The following is a 23,044-nucleotide window of genomic DNA, read 5'->3' as shown; positions in this document are numbered from 1 at the left end:
AAGACTCAAACAAAATAAACATAGCTCAATTAACATAGTATTTAGCTTGACTCGTTTTCGATTATAAACTTCGTCATTATTTCTAATAGTTGTTTTATCGACAGCAAAATGACGGAGATAGAATAGTTTGGTTGATCTTTTTGCAAGACAACTTTTCCTTTATCCTTGGTTTTAACCATAGGAATTTGACTCAATTCGGTATTTTTTCGAGTCAACATCTAGGTTTTTAGAAGACAATGTCATGATCATGCTCTTTGATCGTTTTCATCAATAAATTATTTCCTCCCGAGTTCTGTTATGACTTCTTTGCGTGTTACATCACACATCATGATAAATATTATATCGAGAGTCTGACTCTTTGTCAGTTAGAAGTAGGAGTAGGCTAATAAAACTATTTTCCTTTATGACAATCCTGTCTCAAGAAAAATTCTGTTATGTGTTTCCAGATTTTCTCTATGAGGATAATAACCTGTTCTTGTTCCTACATGATTTCTTTTGAGTGACTTGGGTGATAGGCCCCGTGTATGAATTGTTTGTCATAGTGATTTTGGATGCGACCTTCTAGAGTTGTAAGTGAAAACTAAAAACCAAAAAAAAAATGTTCAAATGGACCGAAACCAATGTCGGTTTGGGTTGAAGACGGTTAGATTTTAAAATAAAGAAAACTGAATATTTTCAGTTTGTTTCGGGTTTTAAAAAACCTGATCCATCCAACTGTATTTGTACTAACTGCATTAGTTGGTTAAGGTGGCTTTGGTTTCAACATGTTTTGCCAAGTGGGCAAGTTCGAATCTTGGTAAGTTATATAACTGGTTAGCCCAAATAGACTGAACCATCGGTTGTTAGTTTGGAGCAGACATGCTAATTTGTTCGCAAGAGATTTTAGAATAAATATAATTCACAGAGTTGAAATTAAATTTAGGTTGATTTATGCAAATGTGGTAAGTTGTATATTTTAGGATATTTGTAATAGATAGTAAGATAAGGGAAAACAAATTCTAAAAATACAACATCTCTTTAAAATATTTGTAAATATAGAAGTATTGACCAGTCAATTTTTAAATTTTTTTCTAATATTCGATTTTGCCCTCCCTTATCTTGTTGTATGTCGTCTTCTTCTTCTTCTTTTAATTTTGTTTTATTTAGTTTACTTGTTAAAACGAAATGATAAATATAAATAGCAAATGAAAACAGATTTGAAAGAAATACTTTTTTAGTCCTCAAATTTGCACAATTTTTAGAAACATTTCTTAAAAGATTAAAATAAAAAACGAGAATAGTTATCAAACAAGTTTATTTTTCAAAAAAGAATAAATGAGAACGTTATCAAACAGGTCAATAGTTTTTTTCCCTTTTTATAGGACATTAAGAGTATGAGTCTATCACTAATAAACTTGAAAAAATAGGATAGATGACCCAAAATGAATAGCACAAATTGAAATATTTGTGTATTTGTGTATTGGTAATATCAATTATTAGTAATATTAATGATAGAACTTAGATAGATATCAATCATATTCATGTATTAATGATATCAATTTTAGGTAGATAGCAGTGAAAGAAGTTTATTAGTGATAAAAGTTTATTATTAATAATTATGATAAAAGTTTCTTAATAATAACCATTCTAGCTTTGAGTGTTAATATTTCAAAATTGATAGTCATTAATGAAAGTCTATCAGTGATAACCACTAATATTTTCTATCATTTATAGTTAAATTTTTTATGATTTTCTCTCACAGTTAATAGCAACTTATAGAAGTTTATCATTGATAGCCAACTTAGCGAATTTAATTAATTAATAAAGTTGAATCTTGAACTAAAGTGTAAGTGGGATGCCTAGAAGTTATCACTAATAACATATTATTAGTGATATAAGTCATCAACGACAACATATTATTTGATGGTAAAAAGGAATGACACAAGTTATCTATGATAGCATGTTATCAATGAAAGAAACTATCATCGATAATCTTGATATAAGTGATATCAATGGTATTGATAATAGTACTAAAATGATATCCATATATCGGTGATGTCAATGATATAAATGAAGGAAATCACAAACAGAGATCTCCATGAGCAACGAAAGTGGATCGTTCCAAATTCTATTTCGAATGAACACAACAATCACAGTTTAATCGGAAACGAACAGATTATGCATATAAAAAAATTACAACATGCTACAGGAGTATACAAGGGATAAAGTATGCATACCTTTGAAGAACCATTCTTCAAGTATCCCTCGATTGGTGTCCAATGCATCCAACAACAATACTCGAACGCAACGAACAAAATACCAACAACACGAATAAATGAATGCTCCTCGAACCCAATTGAGTCCAACTCGATTCACAAACGGGTGTAGAACACCACCACAAGTGTTCCCTTGGTATTCTCGGTGTGAGAATTCAGGAGTTGTAGGCTCTGTATGATCTTAGATTGAGGAAGAAAGGAGGTATGTGATCCAGTAGACGATCAAGTAAGTGGGAGATACGAATACTGTCTATCGCATAGATGATGTACTCGATCGTTCAGTAAACTGAAGCCTATCGCATAGACTTTGCTACTCAATCGTGTAGCAAAGATCAAAAGAGTAACTATCGTACAGTTAACTCTTAGCTGATCGTGTAGACTCTGTCAACACTATCGCTTAGTAAAACTCCTTTTACTTGATGACTTTTTCCATGAGTTTTTTCCGAGTGAATCAACTTCTAATTTTGGAAAATAATTTTTCTTTTATCTCATAGTTACCATAAAACTTCCAATAACCTCCCACTCAAATCGGTTATTAGAGAAAAAGATTTTATTATCATATAATTAACATATTATAAATAAATATGATAACCAACTTATCATATTATATTTATAACCTAAAGATCATATGAAACATATAAACCATAGTTCTTTTTCTATTTTATGGTACTTAATATAAATTACATTTATATTAATTCCTCCAATTAGTGTATCTCATACATCACACCAATTATATCATATATAATTGAATTTCCTCTTATTAATTTGAACACTTCAAACTAACCCAAAATCTGATTCTCAAATTGAACCTGTTGAAATACCAAGGGGACCTCATGGACCTGTAGCTTGAAGCTCCAATGATACATGAATAACTGACTAAACTCTTTACTCACGAGATCTACCATCCGTTAATTGTCGGGCACTCCATTAAAGACCAACAGTTGCACTCTTCTCACTACAGATATATTTCTATGTCCATTTAACTAATCAACAGTGCGATAACCCTTCACAAATCGCTCGTAAGTATAGCTAGGCTAATTTACCGTTTTGCCCTTGTAGTTATATCTAATTCTTTAAGTACAACTGATTCCTCTATTGAACAATAAGTCATAGTCCTACTATTACTAAGTCTTCTTTTCCAAAGAGAAGGTGTGGCAATTATGTTCAAGACTCGGAATCAGCTCTTAAGGGAGTAATTTATCTACTTACCCCTACTACTTGAGGAAGAAGTGAATTCCGTTTTGTGTAACTTAGTTCCTAGCTCCCCAATCAGATGAATCCTAAAAAAGGTAGGCTTTTTAAGTTGACAATCCGATCACTTGCACCCATACTAATCAAAGGATCGCCCTTATAGGCAGGAGTTCCCAAAACACTCAGGATTAAGGTCATATCACCTATGGTCATTTTAGTGAAATGTAAGTCTCAATTATCAACGAAGTTATATAAAGAGGCTAATCATCTCATGGTCTGATCTTATACAAGGACACCTCCGCTTGCATGTCTCCACATGAATGGTCAGAATCAAACTATTTGAAGCAATTTACAATATTTGTAAATATCTACAAAGCGAGTCGTATCCGTAGTGTCACCAGGATAAGGTATCCCTCCTTTATCCTTATACTACATACCATTTAGGTTATTACTTAAGGCATGCTCCAGATGTATGTCTCACATACATGCTTAAGTGACATAAAATAACCATTGATCTTAGTTTATTGGATATGAGTAAATGCAAATAAAATAATATTTATTTTATTAATAACAATGTGTACAAAGGTGTTTACAAACTACGAGACCACCGGGAGAATTAGGACACCAATCCCAACAACAAAAAGCCGATTCCATTAAATGAAAGTCTATCATTGATAACCACTACTAAAAGCTATCGGTGATAGTCACTGATAGAGGTATTCACTAATAAAAGCTATCAATGATATCTATATGTCAATGATATGATTTAGGTATATATCAATTAAATGAATGATATTAATGATATTGATGATATGACTTATGTAGACATCAGTGATAATCATTTATAGACTTTTCATAGACTTCTATCACTTATAACTTTAAATGTTCATCTCTTTGAAAGTTGATAGTTTTCTTTCAAAGTTGATAACTATTTATAAAAGTCTATCATTGATAGCCACTTATAGCCTTAAGTGTTAATATTTCAAGTTTGATTCCAATTGATGAAAGTCTATCAATGATAGCCAATGATAATTATAACAAATTGAAAACTAATATTTCAAATGTTACCATTTCAAGATTATATTAGTATTCCTCAAATTGAAAGCTAAACTGATAGCAACTATTGGTGATAGCAATTTAAAGTAGCTATCAGTGGATACACAGATAGTTGCTGGCAATGATAGCTTTCAATTTAAGAAAATCGAACGAAGAAGCACGAAATGGTGGGCTGCATTGGGTTTTTTAGTCATTTACCAATATGACTATCATTGATAGTTGCTATTAGTGATATTTGACGCTAAATTTGGGTCATATCCCTAATATGTTTATTTTGTGCTACATATTTTATGATTTTGGACTTGATTGTTATTTGTGCAATCAACCTTTATTTTTTTGGAGGGTTGGCCAAACAAATAGCAATTTTAGAGGTTTCATTTGGAAACATAGCAATTTTTTTTTTCAAAATTGTGAAAATGGAAAAATTGAACTAAATAATTAAAAAATCATGAGAAATTGTCAAAACTGCCCTCACTTAAAATAAAATATATAACGTTAAAAAATTGAACCTGGAGAGTTTCTGTAATGTTTAAAAAACCACAAATATACTATAACTAAACAATTACCATGCTATATATTGCATCCTGACAAACGTCAAATCTACACCTACAAGGCATGATTACTACACTAAACTAGGTATGCATACAAAATAAAAAATAATTAAAACCAAAACAACCAAGAACTGGTCTAATTGCAAAAGAAAACAAATTAGAGATTTTAGAAAACTTTTTCCCCCAACACAAAATCAAAGTGAGGAGAAGAGAATCCCCTCCATTACAGTGCTCCCAATGAAAATACCAGAGAACCTCTTCGCCAGGTAAAAGACGGTAAATTGTTCCCCAATCTTTCACCTTCTCAAGTATAATCATCTCTAAAACTCGTTTATATCCATTAAAGGACTTCTTTATTGATCTGATTGTGAGAGAAAGGACGAATCTCACCTATTTCTACCGTTGGACAACAAAATCGACAATATTGAAATCCATTTCATAGGTAGAGAAACCTAAAACCTTGCACAATCTTTCTTTTCATCATGTTGTGTAATCTGTTCCACACATTTGATAACTTGTAGAAATATAAGAAGAAATGTTAACTTGAGGTGAACTCGTAAAAATAATTCAAGCTACGAGATTACATGTTTCACAAAAGACAATATTTTGGAATTTATAAATATTGACATCTTTCAATGCAGGATTTGGTTAAAAAGAATCAAACATCTATTGAAAGATGGAAGTTGTTGTCTTGATCGCAAAGATAAAAGAAAGGTGATACAAACTTGCACATGTAGAAAATCACACAATGAAACCACAAAACGAAAACATGGTTGGCAAGCTGTCAAATCACAAAGCAAGTTGGTAGTCGACTTTAACTCAAGCATGCCAGATCCAATAAATTTATGACACGATCAGTCGACGTAGCAGGACATAGAATTAAATGTAAAGATGTCAGATCATCATTGGAGAGATGCTCAGGATACACTTTCAATACCTATAAATATCTGGTAGCAGCTACTGCAAGGATGTAGAGACTTTTACAAGAGATTGGGATCCCATTATTGATAGAAAATGCTCAAGACACTTGTCTTGTAATGCTTGCCCATGCCATGACACACGTATCTGCCATGGAGTAGCTCACTTAGTCCATAGGGCCCAGGGGTGGTAGAAAGTTGACACCATGCCTCCCCTTATAGTATATTATGAGCATTTTCCTCTTTGCCTCCCATGAATATGGAATGTGGTGAATGGTCACTCATCAACGTAGAGCACCCGTGAACTCCGATTGATATGAAATTCGACGTGCTTGTATATCTTATCAATATGCATCTAACTTCAGAGCTGCTCATCCAAACTCGTGATGGAACCCCGACTTCTGAGGTTCTGACCTAGGGCCCCATCTGGTCCTATTAAGCTTGTCACTAACACCATTGATGACACGGTTGCTTGTCTTTCTGCTTAATGTTCAATGCGACATACTTACCCACTTATGTTGGTGTGTTGAATGATGCACTATCTTCCTCTGTCGCATCACGACACTTCTCTTGGCCTTCTGTCTTTTGCCAGATGTGTCGACACTCACGTATCGCCATGACACTATCTACACAAGTGGGTTCACGATCTACTATCTCAAAGTTAGATTGTGACACAATGCACGTAGTTTTCAACTAGTAAAAGAAAAAGATAATTGTTTTAAATAGTAAAACTGCTGAAAATATTTTCAGATATAACAAAATGTCACTATTGTATTAGTGATAGAAGTCCATCGTGGTCTCTCGCTTAGTGATAGAAGTCTATTGCGGTCTATCGCTTAGTGATAGAAATCTATTGCGGTCTATCAATGATAGACAATGAAATTTTATTATATTTATAAATAAGTTGACTCATTTTCTTTTATATGAAAACAACCCATAAAATTTTAAGTTTAAAAAATAAAACTGGAAATTTTTTTCCAATGGAAAATTTCGTAGGGATGAATATTAAAATAGGGGGTAGGGATGGGGACGAAGAAGCCTTTCCCTGTCCCTGCCCCACCCAATGGAAATTTTTAGGCCAATTACCCAAATGATCCGTATAGAGTCTCAAACCTAACCTAACCGACCTTATAAATTCAAGTTGAGTCTCTATAGGTCTTTTTCCGCGTCCTATTTTCATCGTTGCTCGAATGTGAAGAAAAGACAAATTAAACGAAAAGTGAAAAGCGAAAACCCTGAAGTCCTCTTAAAAGTATTGCACTTTTTTGTACTCTAAAGTCTGCTTCTGTATCTTTTCTAAGAAAAGTACTTGTACATCCTGCATTATCAGTCATATATCAGAATTTTGAAGAATTATTTGACATGTCGTTAACGATAATAATCAAAAGAAGAACAAACATACAAAACGTTGTTGGAAATTTGAAAACGATTGAATTAGGAGAAAATTTCTCATTGTTTTCAATCATAATGACACGTTGATTAAAATAGTGTGATTATTAACGTGATTAAAAAAAATCTATTTTGAATTTGCATTGTTTCCATTTTTTTTTAGAAAACATAATTTGATGCTATCTTTAGTCTTTTTATTCAACTGGGACCAAAAAAAAAATGAACTCATAGTATTTGCTATCTAGTCAGTAACTCATAGTTTTGTATATAGCTATTTATACAGAATGGTATGTTTATAAAGAAGGCTGCTATAGTATCATGATAACTAAAGCAAGTGCCTTCTCAGCATTTACAAATTAATAGTTGTTGTGAATTTATAGGTGCTAGGGGTTGGGAATGACACACATATATCAAGGCCCATAAGAGTCACCTGGGCAGTTTTCCGTCTTTCATTTGTCCCACATTGAAGAATTAGGGAGGAGAGAGCACCTCGGTGAGAGTGGGAGTAAAGGGTCTTTTCCCACGTGTATTATCGCTATCGATTTGGTTGAACAGGTGGGCTTAGGCAATTATGCTAACAAAAGAAATTGTTTTTCTTTTTAAATTGTTGAAGCTTTAATTATTGTTTTTAAATAAAACGATTTAGGGTTAGTTGTGTGCCATTATTTCTCTAGATCTGGAATTAAGTTTTCATTTCATCTTCTTCATCCTCTTCACAAAAGCCAGAGAGCTACCAGATCTATATATATTTTCTTCATCTGTTTTTCTGACTCTGAGCAATTTTTCTCTCAATTTGGTTCCAACCCTCCATTCGACAAGCGTACGTCTGAAGGTGGATATTGTGTTAATCTTGGGGGCAACTAGTAAAAACGATTCATACCCTAGGTCATTCTGAATTTACTTTCAAGATAGTGGTTATCCACATCACAACAAATTTTAGATTTGACTACGAATAATACTAGGGACTTTTATTCTTGAAGGAGGGGGAAAGGTTGTTCGTGATACATTGCTTTTAATAAAGGAATCTGCTCAAATGTATGCGGAGATACAATACAACATAGACACGATGACACGTTATTGTTTAAAAATCTAGGACACAATACGGCAAGAACACGTTTATTAAATTATACATTTTTTTACCAAAAGAAAATTCAAAATAAATGAGTTGATGCATTTATATGTTTAAAAAACTTAGTTTGATGTATTTCACCTCAACGTTTATTATTATTGTCATATATGTCTTTTTAGTGTACTCCACTAGTGTTCTGTACATGTATGTTTTAACACATTTGTTGCATTAACAAGTGTTCAATACGTGTCAAATACGAAAATGTTGGCCAAATTAAAGTGTCCGTACTTCTTAGATGTAGAGTGCTTAGCTAAACTTGCTATTGCATTAGGCTTTGATAGATGGCAAATATTACTTCTAAAGTTGTCCTACTCCTACCTAGACTGCATTTTTTTGTAACTTCATCAAATGGTCCAAATGTATTTCATAGTTTATTAGTCGTAATTTTTTCTTAACAACGTACTTCTTAGTTCTTAAAAATAAAAGGGAAGTTTTTTTTCTTCTCCATAAAATAGGATTCGAATAATCATGCGGCATGCATAATATTTTTTTTTTTAAATTAAAGATCTAATTTTATTGAATAAAAATGAAAGAATACAAAAGTAAAAAAAAAACAAACTAAGCGCATAAATGGAAGCATCCTAAAAGAAAGATCTTCAATCTAACAAAATATGCCTTAATTACAAAAAGTTGTCATTGATGCTAGAGAGAGAAACATTAAAACTAGCCGTGGACCAAACATAAAAAGGTTTCCTTCAACCCAAAAAATTCTACTATTTTTCTCTCCTCAAATACCCTACAAGAATGCAAACTTCCCATCCTTCCATTAAAAGCCACCTTTCCCTCCAATAGTAAATAGAGCTGTTGGAGTTGATGCCTTAAAACTTGTGGATCTTGTAATTTGTAAATTTTGTAATCAAATTATTTATTCAATAAAATAAGAAGTTATTTTATTTGACATTTGGTTTACACTAACTTAATCCAATAAACTAAAATCTAAGGTTATTTATGTAATTTAAACATGTATGTGCTTAACATACATGTGGATCATATTTAAATAATAACCTAAAAGGTCTGTAATATATGGATGAGGTTGAGTGTCTTATCTTGGTGAAACTGAAGATATGACTCACTTTGTAGTTTTTACAATAGTTGTAAAGTGTTACAAACGATGCGATCCTAATCGTCAATGTGGATGTTGGGGTTGATGTCTTAAATCTCGTAGGGTCTTATAGTTTGTAAACTTTGTATGAACAAACTCTTATGTGATTAATAAAATATATGATATTTTATTCACTTTGTCTATAAAATAAGTGATATTTTAGTTGCATTAACCACAAACCAATAAACTAACATCCAAGGTTATCGTTGTAACTTAAACATGTATGTGGAGACATACAGGTGGATCATATTTAAGTGATATCCTAAATGATCTATAGTATATGGATAAGGCTGAGTACCTTATCCTGGTGACACTACGAGTATGACCAGTTTTGTAGGTGTTACAATTGTTGTAAAGTGCTACAAATGACCTTATCCTGATCATTCATGTATTAGACATGTGAACGGGGATATTCTATACAAAGGAGTTTGTATAAGACCAGACCACGAAATGTTTAGTCTCATTATATAACATCGTTCATAATAGAGACTTTCATTTCACCAGGATGACCATAAGTAACATGACCTCAATCCTGAGTGAGTTGTGAACTCTTGCCTATGAGGGTGGTCCTTTGATTTATATGAGTGAGAGTGGCCAGATCGCCTACTCAACAAGACTACCATTTTGGGGATTCGTTTGATTGGGGAGCTGGGAACACAACTACATAAGATGAAATTCATTCCTTCCCTGAAGCAGGGGTAAGTAGATAAATTGCTCCCTTAAGGGATGATTCCGGATCTTGAACAATGTGACGCCACACCTTCTCCTGGCTCGAGAGGGGTTTAGTCATAGTGGGACTATGATCTATTGTTCATTAGAGGGATAAGTGGCACTTAAGAAGTTAGATGTAACTACAGGGGCAAAACGGTAATTTGACCTAGCTATATTTACGAGCAATTTGTGAAGGGTCATCATACTGTTGATTAATTATATTCAATGGATATAGAAATATATCTGTAGTGCGAAGAGTGCAACTGTCGTTCTTGAGTGGAGTGCCCGACAGTTAACGGATGGTGGATAATGTAATTAAAGAGTTCAATTAATTATTCATGTACCATTTGAGCTTCAAGCTACAGGTCCATAAGGTTCCCTTGGTAGCTCAAAAGAATTTAGCTGAAAATCAGTTTTTAGGTTAATTTGAATGATTCAAATTAATAAGAGGGAATTTAATTATATTTGATTCAGTTATATATGATATAATTGTTATAATATATTTGATACATTATAGTTCAATTGGAGAAAATAAATATTTGAATGAGATTCAAATATATTTTCTATGAATGTGATTCATAGTTATTAAATTTAATATAAATATGATTATATTAAATGCCATAAAATAGAGAAAATAAACTATAGTTTATGTTATATGTGATACAATATCAAAACTATAGGTTGTATGTTATATTCGATATAACATATAGTTTAATATAAATATAATATGATACATTAGTTATCATATTAATTGATATTATTTTATTATGTTGAATAATAACTTCCTCTTTTCTCTTTAACCACCTTAGTGGGTGGTTATTTGATTTTATGGCAAGAGGAATAAAAGAAAGGAGTTTCTCTTCTTCCTCTACACGATTGTACATTGCATTGTTGAATGATTGAATTTTACAGAATTGTTCTGTGTGCTTCAATTTTCTTCTTCCTCCAAACTCAAACAATCCCTCCTAACCAAATAGTCAAAGTCCACTACTCTTGGGTTTTCACTCTGAGAATACCAAAGGCTCACTGTGGTAGTGTCCAAACTATTTGGTCCGTGAAGTTCTTGAAGATGGTCTTCAAGAAGTTGCTGAGTTTGAGGTTCGTGACTTTTCGAGGGAATTACACAAACAAAGGTTCTTCAAAAGTGAAATCTCTTGGACCCTATTTTCTTGTTTAAGCATGCTGTAATTTATTTTGAATACATATCTTGTATGTTTACTATAAATTTAGTTTTCAATAAAAATGGAATTTGGACAATCTACTTCTACTCAAGGATCTCCTTCAATATGAGTTCCTTCAGTGGAGATATGTGAGTTGGGTATCCTGCACAAAGAGTTTATATAAAACCATATCGCGAAATGATTGGTCCCTCTTTATAACATCGTTACTTAAAGAGATTTACATTTCAATAGGATGACTTTAAGTGACTAATCCCGAGTGAACTGTGAACTTTTGTCTATGAGGGCGATTCTTTGATCTGTATAGGAGAGTGGCCAGATTTACCGATATAATAAGCTTACCATTTTGGGGATTTATTTAAGTAGAGAGCTAGGAACACAGCTACACAAGATGGAATTTATTCATTCCCCTCTTTAGGGAAGTAGATCAATTGCTCCCTTAATAGCTGATTCTGGGCTTTGAACAATGAAGCCTCGCCCTCTCACTGGCTCGAGAAAGATTAGTTTATAGTTGGACTATGAATTGTTTGTTCATTAGAGGGGTCGGTGGTAATTAAGAAGTTAGATGCAACTACAGGAATAAAATGGTAATTTGACCCAATTATAGTTACGGGCGATTTGTGAAGGGTCAAGTTACTATTGATTGGTTAGATACAAAAATATATTTATAGTGCGAAGAGTATAGCTAGGGGTCTTTAGTAGAGTGATTTGCAGTTAATGAATGTTGATTAATTTAATTAAAGAGTTTAATTAATTAATCTTGTATCATTAGAGCTTTAATTAATTAATCTCGTATCATTAGAGCTTCTAATTTGTAGGTTCATAAGGTCCCCTTACTAGTTTACTAAGGGTAAAATAAGAATAAATTAGTTTTGGATTAATTTGAATGGTTCAAATTAAGTAAGGGAATTAATTTTATAAACAGTTAATATAATGTATCAGATACATAATAATATAAAGTTAATTTTGAATAAGATCCAAAAAATGTATATTTTATAATATGAGAGAGATAAATATTTGAATAAGATTCAAATATGAATTATTTAAATGAAATTCATGTAAAACTATAAGTTAAAATTAATATGAATGAGATTCATATTAGAATTGTAGATTATATGAGAGGATGAGGTTTGAGTATGATTCAAAGGTACTATTTAATTGTATATTACTTAAATGTTAATTAATTAATCTTATTAATTTGATTATATGTTAATTTGGTTTTAATATATAAGTTAAATTAATATAAAATCAGAACAACTCTTGCGTAATAGTTGAGTCATAACTCTCTCACTCATCCTCTCGTTACGAGTGTTCAGAAAGGTTATCTGCAAGGGAGAACACAGTTTTCAATAACAAATAAATTTGCTCTGCAAGAAAATTCTCTTTAAAGAACTCTCTCTCACAAGCTCTCTTCCACTACCAAAACAAGGAGCACATAGTTCCTTGGTTTTTATTTTGGAGAATAACAAGGTAACCGGTTGGTGGTGTCATATTCCTTTTGTTGTTGCTCATTTGTTTCGAGGAAGAAGTTCATGCAGATAAGTTCTATTGTTCATGATCTGTGTACAGAAAATGCGTGAAGAAAAAAGTCTTCAAGGGTAAATCCTTATTTTCTCTTTTTCCTCTCTAGAAGCATGCTATAAGTAGAAGCTTATCCATATGTTTCTTTATCTTAAGTTTTTCAAAATTGTTTAAAAACAACATTGCATTCACACGCTTCTGCTTGGAATTCAATTTTATCAGGAGAAACTCCTCATTCCTCAAACATGATGGCTAACTGAAAGTCAAAAACACTCTAAAACAAAAGTTCCAAATCGATTGCATTTAAGAAGAATTCCAAAATATGTGACCTAGATCTTCCTCTTCCAAAATATTTACTAGAGAACCCCTGGGGAGTGTTAAGACTATAAATACAAACATCCCTTTTCCCTTACCTAAACTCAACATCCCCCTATAAAGAATGGAGGGCCATAACCTCTGTTGTTTTCCTATTAGACAAAGAACAGCGGAAACTAAATGAGAAAGAGGGTGAGCTCCTTGAATGCAACAGAACATCAGCGACAAAACAAATTTTCTTAGTAGAAAGATAATAAAAAAGACGAGGAAAGTTGCTACCAAAGGGGAGGGGATGCCCCATAACTAAGTCTCAATCCCCTCTCCCACCACACACTGAATCAACTCAGAAAAAGAAGGGAGCTCTGAAGAGATCTCTTTCCATGGATTCTTGAATGTGCCTTTAATCCCACCCGACATCCAGTCAAAAGGATGACGGTCATACTTGCTCATGATAATCCTAGACCATAGGGGAGAGGACTCGAGGAGAATACATCATAACCATTTTGCTGCCTGCATAATTGAGATTTCAATTTTGGACAAGCCTAAAAGCTATATAAGTATGCTAATTAAAATATATCATGTCCATTGTAGATATAATATTTTACAGTTGTCCATATATGTGATTTGCTACAAGGAAATCCAATCAGTTGAAGCTTAATGATAGAAAACAAAAGAAATTCTTATGATAAATGAATAAATTATGTGAACAATATGAACTGGTCCTTGATATTTTATGGTTGTTTCTTGTCCTTATTACAGAAACAAAATTTGTTATTGCAGATGAATATGGAAATCTCTCTGAATTCTCAATAAATTCCTTATTTGAAAGAATTTGTAGGCCATTGAACTCAGTCTATGCACTCTAAGCTACCGGGGTTTTTAGTTATATGGTAAGGCTTCTCTCACTTACAGGTTTACATGGTCCTTTCTACATAAAACTTTGGAGCTGGTTTGAATGTGTTCTGAAAACAGTTTTCTGGTTCCTTGCTGGGTTAAATTTTACCCAAAAATTAAAAATTAAAAAAAAAATAATTCCCCAGGTTCAATTATTTCTAGAGCTTGAAAAAAGTTTCATTTTTATCTTGAACGTTGAAAATTTGTTGTAGAAGAGAATAAATGTGATTGTCTTGGTATTGAAAGTAGATATTTTGGAACTTTAATGTATGAAGGTTTGTTTTAAAAAAAAAAACCCTAAACTTAGGAGGTCATACCAATCTAAATCTTGAAGAGTGGGTCAATTTGTACTCTTCTTTAGACTTAGTTCGAAAAATATCATGTGAAATATTTGTTTCAATCAAACATCTAAACTATTATAAGTAAATCAATTTATATTGTCCTGGTTCTCTCTTTCTCTGATATGTATATTTTTTACAACTTGATAAATGGTTTTTCAAGGTTTCAGTCTCATTTCATTTAGAATGACAATCATACTTTATCCCACAATATTTACATTTAGCGTAATGGTCATCAGGATCAAAATCATTAATTTTCTCAAAATGGTCTCAGACAATAGAGGTTTTAGTATTCTCACGTTTCTTTATTGGACTACTTGTTGTTGCTTTGATTGTGACTGGAATCTCTATTTGATCCTAATCCTGAACTGTTGCTGAATTTTCTGGTGTATCCATATATACCCTATAAAACAAACATTTTTCAGATTTTCTTAGAAAAATGCAACATTAAAACTAAAATAGTAAGCTCCAAAATAGAGACTAGAGAGAATAAAATGAAATGTACTTTTCAGAAGAATCCAACTTAAAGTTACAAACGAAAAATATTGGTGGTCGCAGAACACTAGAAGCACGCTGTTAAAAATAGGTCGGGCGTTGGACAGTGGATAGTGGAAGCACTAACGCCGGATCGGAAGCAATGAAGCACAAACGCCGGAACTGGAAGCATAAAAACTGGACCAGAACTGGAAGTACAAAGTAGTGAAACACGACGCCGGAACTGGAAGAACAACGTTGAAACTGGAAGACGAACGCCGGAAACATGAACATTGGAAACACAAACGTCGGATCTGGAAGCACGAACGCTGGACTAGAATTGAAAGCATGAAGCAGTGAAACACGATGCCAGAACTGGAAGACAAATGCTGGAACTGGAAGATGAACGTCGGAAGCACAAACGCCGAAAGAAGTCACACGAACTTCAAGGGTGGTGGTTGTCGGTTGGTCATGAAACACTTAAATGAAGAAATTTAATGAAGATTGAAGGAGAAGAAATGAAAAGTTAGGGTTTATTTTCCTTTTATATGTGAGTGGAAAAATTAAGGGTATTTTTTTGGGTTGGGCCTGCGAAAAGGGAAGGGAATGAATGATAATAAAGCAGAATTTAAAGCTATATGTCGGTTGGCTTTATTAGATTTTACTAAATCGACCGACCGGTCGATGAAAATTACTTCAAAGAAACTGGCAACCGACTGACCAAGTTAAAATTCTGGCCGACCGCCCTCAAAACGGTCGGTTTTGGTCGGTCGGATCGATTTTCGATGACTTTGTGTACACTCCTAGGTAAGCTCGGGTTTCATCCCTTAAGACCTAATCATGTTAGGCCTTTGACTATTGGACTACCGGCTAGGCACAATTCGCCCACTGGCCAATCCTTTTGATCTTCTCTTACTCCTTTTGGACTATATTACCCTAAATTCTAAAATCCACCCGTAACATTAACTCCCACTCCTAAATTAGGGTTCGTGGTCCTTCTAGTTATTCGTCACGGGTTTTAATCCTGAAACATATCTTAGGAGCATACTCTCCCCTTCGATTTCCACATTGTCCCATCGCGAAAATTAATTCGAACTTGCTTAGGGCTATTGGGCCTATCGAGCCAAACTCTTTTGAGATCCAACGCACTTCTCCATCTCATGACAAAGTGATGCACCAAGCTGTGTCGGGCCCACCTCACGAGTAGGCTCCTCATAGATTTTTGCCTTTTATACCGTAGGTGTTCCTCGAGTCATGAGCTGACCTAGAATATTATCCGACTAATCTTATTAGGATTTAACCAGCTTCCTGGCCTAATTCTCCATCCCCAGGACATAGTTGTGGTCGCTTCTCCTTTTCATTGTAGCTTGATCATCAGTTTCATAGCTTTGTTATTTATCTTTAATAACCTGTAGCTTGGTCATCAGTCTCGTAGCTTCTTTTCTTATGTCACCTAAATAAGGTTAAGCTACCTATCTTTTGTGACAATTTTTAAATTTGGTTAGTTAACTGTGGTGTGGATAATCCCCAAATTTTCATCAAATATCTTTTTTCAGAAAATTGTTTGAGTCCCAATTAGGTTCCTCATGGCAACTTTCCCTTTTGTGAGTAATTAAGCATTCTTTTAAGATTCCTCAGCTGTCTTTATAAAATCTTGCATCCAAATAATTATATGTAGTTCTGTTGCTTCCAGAATTCTTCATAAATATTTCTTTGTAAGTTTTTCATGATATTTTAACCAATAACTTGAGATATGTATTAAATAGTGCGAGAGGAAGACTTATCTTATAATTTGCAATTTTGTAGAGATTCTCTAGGTTTTTGCTTCAAATTTTACTTTTGTTGGAAAACTTCCGTTAATCAAAAATGGATAGTAAAGTATTCAATCATCAAATCTTATTAAATAATGGTGGTGTCTCGGATATGTTTGTCTGTGACTTGTTGACTGATTCATTCTCTGTGACAAATACTATCGTCAATGGTGAGTTTTTCAACAAAGACCTTGAGCAAGTTTATGCGTATTTGCCAAACACTAATTAGGAGTTATTGGCGAATGAAATAGGTTGCTGGTGGAAAATTGTTACTCAAATAGAATGATCATCAAGCTGTTTATCATTACTGCACATTGTCGCGTATAAAGTCGTTGTTGTTGATGTCATCACTCAATAATATCGTCGTATAAAGTGTTGCTCTTTGCTGTCATGATTCGAAACTAACTAAGACTAGTTTGATACTATTGTTCAGAATTGGTTGCGTGCCATTAAAAGCTAACATATCGATGCTCATTGCTCACCTCTCACTACTCCATCTATTTAATGTCGTTGTTCCTAGTTGTATGCTATCACTGTTTAGAGCTGCTTTAGGATAACTGGATAGTCTAACAGATTTAAGAGAGCACTTGATTTCATGTTTGGCAATGGTCGGCCTCGGCTGAGGCCAGACTTCTTTCTTTTCTTATATTTTGAGCCTAAAATGATCTTCTGGGTCGGGGTATGTATGGAACTTGTCCCATTAGGCATTTGGCAAGGGTGGGCCTCAGCCTCGGCGTCAACCTCAACCTTGGATAATTAGGATTCACACAACCTCCAAGACACGTTAGGAATTTCTAGCCCTTATGTGCTTAAGGTCAGGGTCGACCTCAATCTCATCCTTGGACAATTAGGGTTCATTCAACCTCCTAGACACGTTAAAATGAGGTTGGAGTCTCTAGCTCTTATGTTGGACCAATTTTAGAGGCTCGGTCTTGGTTGGGTCGAGGCTGACCAGGCCCAAATCGCCCACTGGCCTATCCTTTTGATCTTCTCTTGCTCCTTTTGGGCTCTATTACCCTTGATTCTAGAATCCACCCATAACACTATCAAAACTATGAAAATTGGTAAGCAAAATAGTTAATGTGGAGAAAATTAAGCATAAAGAAAAGAGAGAAAAAAAAAATTGGATTCCAACCAATGTTTCTGAAAAACAAATGAAAGCAAAATTGTTTGAAATAAAAAATTAAAAAAAAAAAAAAACTCAAATCTCATAATTTATAGATCAAATTAGAACAAAACTCAAATCTCAAGGGTAAAATTGTAATATTTTGAAATGTAGGAATTAATTTGGAATCAAACTTAAAACTTAAATATTAAGGTCTCGTTTGGTAACCATTTTATTTATTTGTTTTTTTTTTTAAAAATTAAGTCTATTTCTTCCGCGTTTCTTATAAAGATTTGTATCTTTCTTAAGTATGCAGTTTGAATTTTTAGCAAAAGCTTTCATGGTTTTTTTATACTTTCAAATCTGTTCTTCTCGGTTCTAGTTTGCATTCTCTGGATTTGTTCTTATTTCCCTTTCCTTCAAATGTGATGGATCTATTCCTATTTTAGTTTTAGTTTGCATGTTTCAGATCTGATCTGTTTTTGTGTTTTTTTGATATTTTCGAATTTGTTGGTTCTACTTTGCATTTTTTAGATTTGTTCTTATTTTTCCTTCCTTCGAATATGGTGGATTTGTTCCTATTTTGGTTTTGGGTTACATGTTTCCTAACTGATCTGCCTTTATGATTTTTTTATATTTTGAATATGTTCTTCTTGGTTCTGGTTTGCATTTTTTGGATTTGTCTTACTAGTTATCGTTTTTTTTTTTTACAACTTATCTTCTTTTGTATGAAGTATTTGTTGTCTTCAACCATTTTTTTATGAATCTTTTGTTGGAACTCTTTTTTTTTTTTTGTACTTTAGAATTTAGGAAATTTTGATTTATATGTGATATATTTTTTTTTATTTACAAAATACTTTAAAATTTAGGAAATTATTATTTATATGATATGATTTTTTAGTATGATGTGGAAAACAGATATAAAAATATTAAAAAGGATAATTAAAGAAAAAAAAAGTCAAACTCAACCCAATTCCAACATTGCAAAGTAATTCTGATTACATCCCAATAAACCACATTGTAATTTGATTTCCAGTAATCATGATTACATTTCAATTCCCAAACAGCCCTTTAAGGAAAATGATTGTAAGCGAAAGGTTAGGATATGCGATCAACTGATGCGAGCATTAATTGAAAAAGTTTGATATACTATGTCTTTGTCTTTTGTGCTACAATTTACAACATGTTTCTTGATTTCTAATTGTGGGCTTTTTTGTTGGGAAATTGGTACTGATAGGAGTCATCTCAAAATTTGGCCTCACTTCTTAATTCATTTGATTTTTGGCCTTTTGATGTCTCTAGGAATTTACCACTTTAATCCTTCTTCCTTCTCTTTTTTTTTATAGAATTTTTGCTCTTTTTTTTTTTCCATTTTTTCTGCTTTTCTTTTGTCGGACCCTTTGAAAGTGAGGCCAAATTTCAAATAATCCTAAATAGGGCCATCCGTATCAATTTCTGTGGTCTTCGTGTGTCTCTATCTTCCGTTGAATTGATGTTGGTTTATGTGGGTCCAAGAGGGTAGAAAGTAAATGGATTCAAGTTTGGGGGATAAGTGGAAATGGTGTTAATTCTTTAGGAATCAGGTGGGCGAACGTGTGGATGTGGAATTTCTGGGTTTCTCAATCAAACGCCGGAATGGGGTCGCATTAAGCCCTGAAGCTCCAAATTTTCTTGACAAGAATTAAATCGGCGGAAATTTCCCCCATTCAGATTCCTTTGCTGTCCGTTTTTAGCTTGAAAGTGACGGCCACTCGAAGAACCGCGAATTTTGGCAGGAAACTTCCATCAATTTCAGTTTGAAATCTATTTAAGGCCATGTTCTTTCCGGGGAAGAATACATTTCCAGGTTCTGGTTCTGGTAATTTTTTTTCAAAAGGTACGTTAATCCCTCTCAAGTGTACTCCTGAATACCTTTCTTTCATCGATCTAGTTGAATACCCAAATCGGTTCCCTGTCATGGCGTTTGGAGACTTGAGGAGTTTTGAGGAACTGAAAATTATTAACAAGGAGCAAGAAACAAAGGTGTGTTACCATGAAAGCAAAGTCCAGAATTTGGTAATTGGCTACCTCATTTTCGGACGATTTCTCTTCTTTGGTATTACACAGATTTCCTTTAAGTGCAAGGATTGGTGGGTTATTTTGGCTTTGAGTCTTTCATGTTCTCTTGTCTACTTTTTGCTTTTCCCGGATGCTGTCACTATGTTGTGTCGGACCCAATACCAACTAGATGTAATCAGGAAGGAACTAATGGAAGTTTGCCAACGAATTTTGGTTACCCAAAACCAAAATGATCATGTGGATCTAACTCAACCGATGATGGAGGATGGAGAATCTAGTGATGGATTTGATTTTGGTTTTCATGAGAAGATGTTCGTGTTCGATCATTTTAGAATCGTTCGGAGGAAAGTTTAGCTCTACTTCACTGTTTGTGCTTTGCTTGTGAAATGGATATTGCAGTGGGTGCAAAATCTTTGTGCAGGAGATTAGAATAGAAAGATATAGCCAAAAAATGAAGTAGGTTTTATGGTTATGTTATTAACAACAAAGGCCTTTTTTCGATAAATTTGTATGGTTCCCTTGATCTGCTCATCTACTCCTTTTTTGTGTTGAGATTTGTTTCTCTACTACTAAGAGTTGGAAAATATATACATATATACAATAGCTGAAAAAAGGTCACTAATAAAAATAGGGTAATCTGATCGTTTTCAATGATTATTCTCAAATGTGATGTTAATGGTTAAGGATCTTGGTAGGAAAGAGTTAATTTTTTAATCCTAATTTTATAGGAACAACAACTTTCATTACGAAAAAAAAAAAAAAAAAAGAATACACGGGCATACAAAATCCAAGTCCACAAAAAGAGATGTCACTCTACAGGAGATTCCAGCTATGCAAAATATTGGCTATAGAATAGTTACATATATGCCTAGGAATTAAGGATGCATTGGCTATAGAATAGTTACATATATGCCTAGGAATTAAGGATGCCTGGAGTAATAAGATTGATGGGAATGAATGATGACTGTGTTTGGTTGTGTATGGGAATGTTAGGAGGATTTTATGAAAATAAATTTTTTTTTGTATTTAATTTGTAAAATTAATCATGAAAACTCTCTAAAATTTTAATAGATTTATTGATAAACAATAAATTCAATTCAAAATTTTGAGAAAATTAATTATTTAACAATCAAATAATAATATTAATTACAAGTATTTGTAAAATGAAAAATTTACAATTAAAGCTACTTAATTACATAATTTGATGGGATCGATTTAATGAATTATATAATTATGATGTATTAATTAATGAAGCAATCAATGAATTCTAATTAATCAATGATAAACTAATTATAATTATAAAAAAAAAAAGTTAATTCATATTATATTAATCATAATGATCATTAACAAACTATAAATATAATTAATTAATTAATAGTTTTATTGTTTCGTTTCTTGACAGTTTATTAAAAAATAAAAATATGTATATATGTGTATATATAAATTAGTTTATTAAACTAAAATAAAAATTATATATATATTAAATTGTATATATATATATATATATATATATATATATATATATATAAATTTATTTATTTATTAAATAGTAATAGTTAAATTCATACATAATTTTAAATTTATATAAGTTTATAAAATATTAACTTAATTTTCATATAATAAATAATTTAAATTAATCCGTTTTAATCATATATAAAAATAAAAGAATAAATAAATGTATTAAAAGAGGAGAGAGTATGAATGAAGAAAACCCACCTTTTTAGATGGGTATCATTCATGGGTATAAATGATGCATGGGAAAAACATATTCTCATGCCTAAAGCTTTAAAACTTGTACCAAACAAAGGGATGGGTATCCCTTGCCCATTCCCACTCTTGTTCACATTCTAATTCCCTCAATCCAAAAGGTCTTCGAAATCAAAACCCACAAAGAAACATGGAAGGCGAACAAAAGACCAAAGTTCACTAGGGTTCCTATCCATCCCTCTAAAAGTCTTATTATTCTGCTCACCCCACAAAGGCCATAAGATCGCACACCCCCCAACAACCCATAAAAAATGACCCTTCTCACGAGGTGGATGAGGAGAAACTCCTCGATCATACCACAAATATCCCTCAGACAAGCGTACAAAATGCCAAATATCTGAAAAAATAACTCCCAAATAGAAGTTACAAACTCACAGTACCAAAAGTTATGATCTAGATCTTCCTCCGCATTTCGACAAAGAATATAACACAATGGTCCAACAAGCAAAGATAACTCCCTCACAAGCGATCTATTGTATTAGCACGACCATGTTAAACTTGCCAAATAAAGAACCTCAATTTCCTAAGAATTTTAATCCTCCAAATAACCGAAAAGAATGAGACTCCTAAGGGAGAATGATCAACTAACTAGACTATCAAGGAAAGATTTACAAGAAAACCCCACCATAGGATTTAGTTTCCAAACGCTCACATCCCTTCTCCCACACCCAAAAGAATTACCTTCGAGTAAAGAAAGAAGAGAGGCCACAAGTGACAATTCTCTTTTGGAAAAAAGGCATCAAAACCCAAACGAAAAGGAACCCGAGCTCCCGGACTAAACAAGAAAATCAACAACCTAGTTAGAAGTGCTATTCTGAATTGCAACCCAGATTATGCCATGTTGCACGAACAAAACATAAGTTTGGTTTACTACCCTCTGATTTAATCAATATGGTCACCTACTGACATTGATTGGACCTCTCTTAAAGTAGCCCTTTATAGAGTCATGTCTTTTGGAAAGATTTGGTTACCTAGTCCTTGATGTTGTTGAAGGTTCTTTCTTACTCACCCTTTTGCTTGGAAGTAATGAGTACCTTTGTAGAAGATTGGTATTTGTTTAGACAATTTGATTTTGGGCAGTGACTTTAAGATCATTTGTTGGTCTTGGGACTGGGCGAGATCTGTATATTCTAAACCAACTAAAAGCATGGAGCTTTTTAGATTAATGCATCAATTTGACGACTCTCATTAATTTCCCTCTTAGTAACATAAAAATAACTTGGCCTAATCCAGTAGAAATTTTAGATTCTGAATTTCGCTTTGGACTTCATAAAAATGGTCT

The 23,044-nt window shown here is 33.0% G+C and overlaps 1 long non-coding RNA gene across 1 annotated transcript; it reads right to left on the bottom strand.

Moving 5' to 3' along the window:
* Positions 1-13,282: 13,282 nt before the first annotated feature.
* Positions 13,283-15,533, bottom strand: LOC120070009 (uncharacterized). The gene is made up of 3 exons (XR_005479752.2): positions 15,053-15,533; positions 14,847-14,950; positions 13,283-13,825 (listed from the first exon to the last, which is right to left on the bottom strand). It is a non-coding gene; the product is annotated as an uncharacterized LOC120070009 (long non-coding RNA).
* Positions 15,534-23,044: the final 7,511 nt, after the last annotated feature.

This window comes from Benincasa hispida, chromosome 12 (assembly GCF_027475165.1).
Source record: "Benincasa hispida cultivar pf3 chromosome 12, pf3_genome.v1.1, whole genome shotgun sequence".
Taxonomy (NCBI): Eukaryota; Viridiplantae; Streptophyta; class Magnoliopsida; order Cucurbitales; family Cucurbitaceae; genus Benincasa; species Benincasa hispida.
This window is presented reverse-complemented; position numbering and strand designations above follow the sequence as displayed.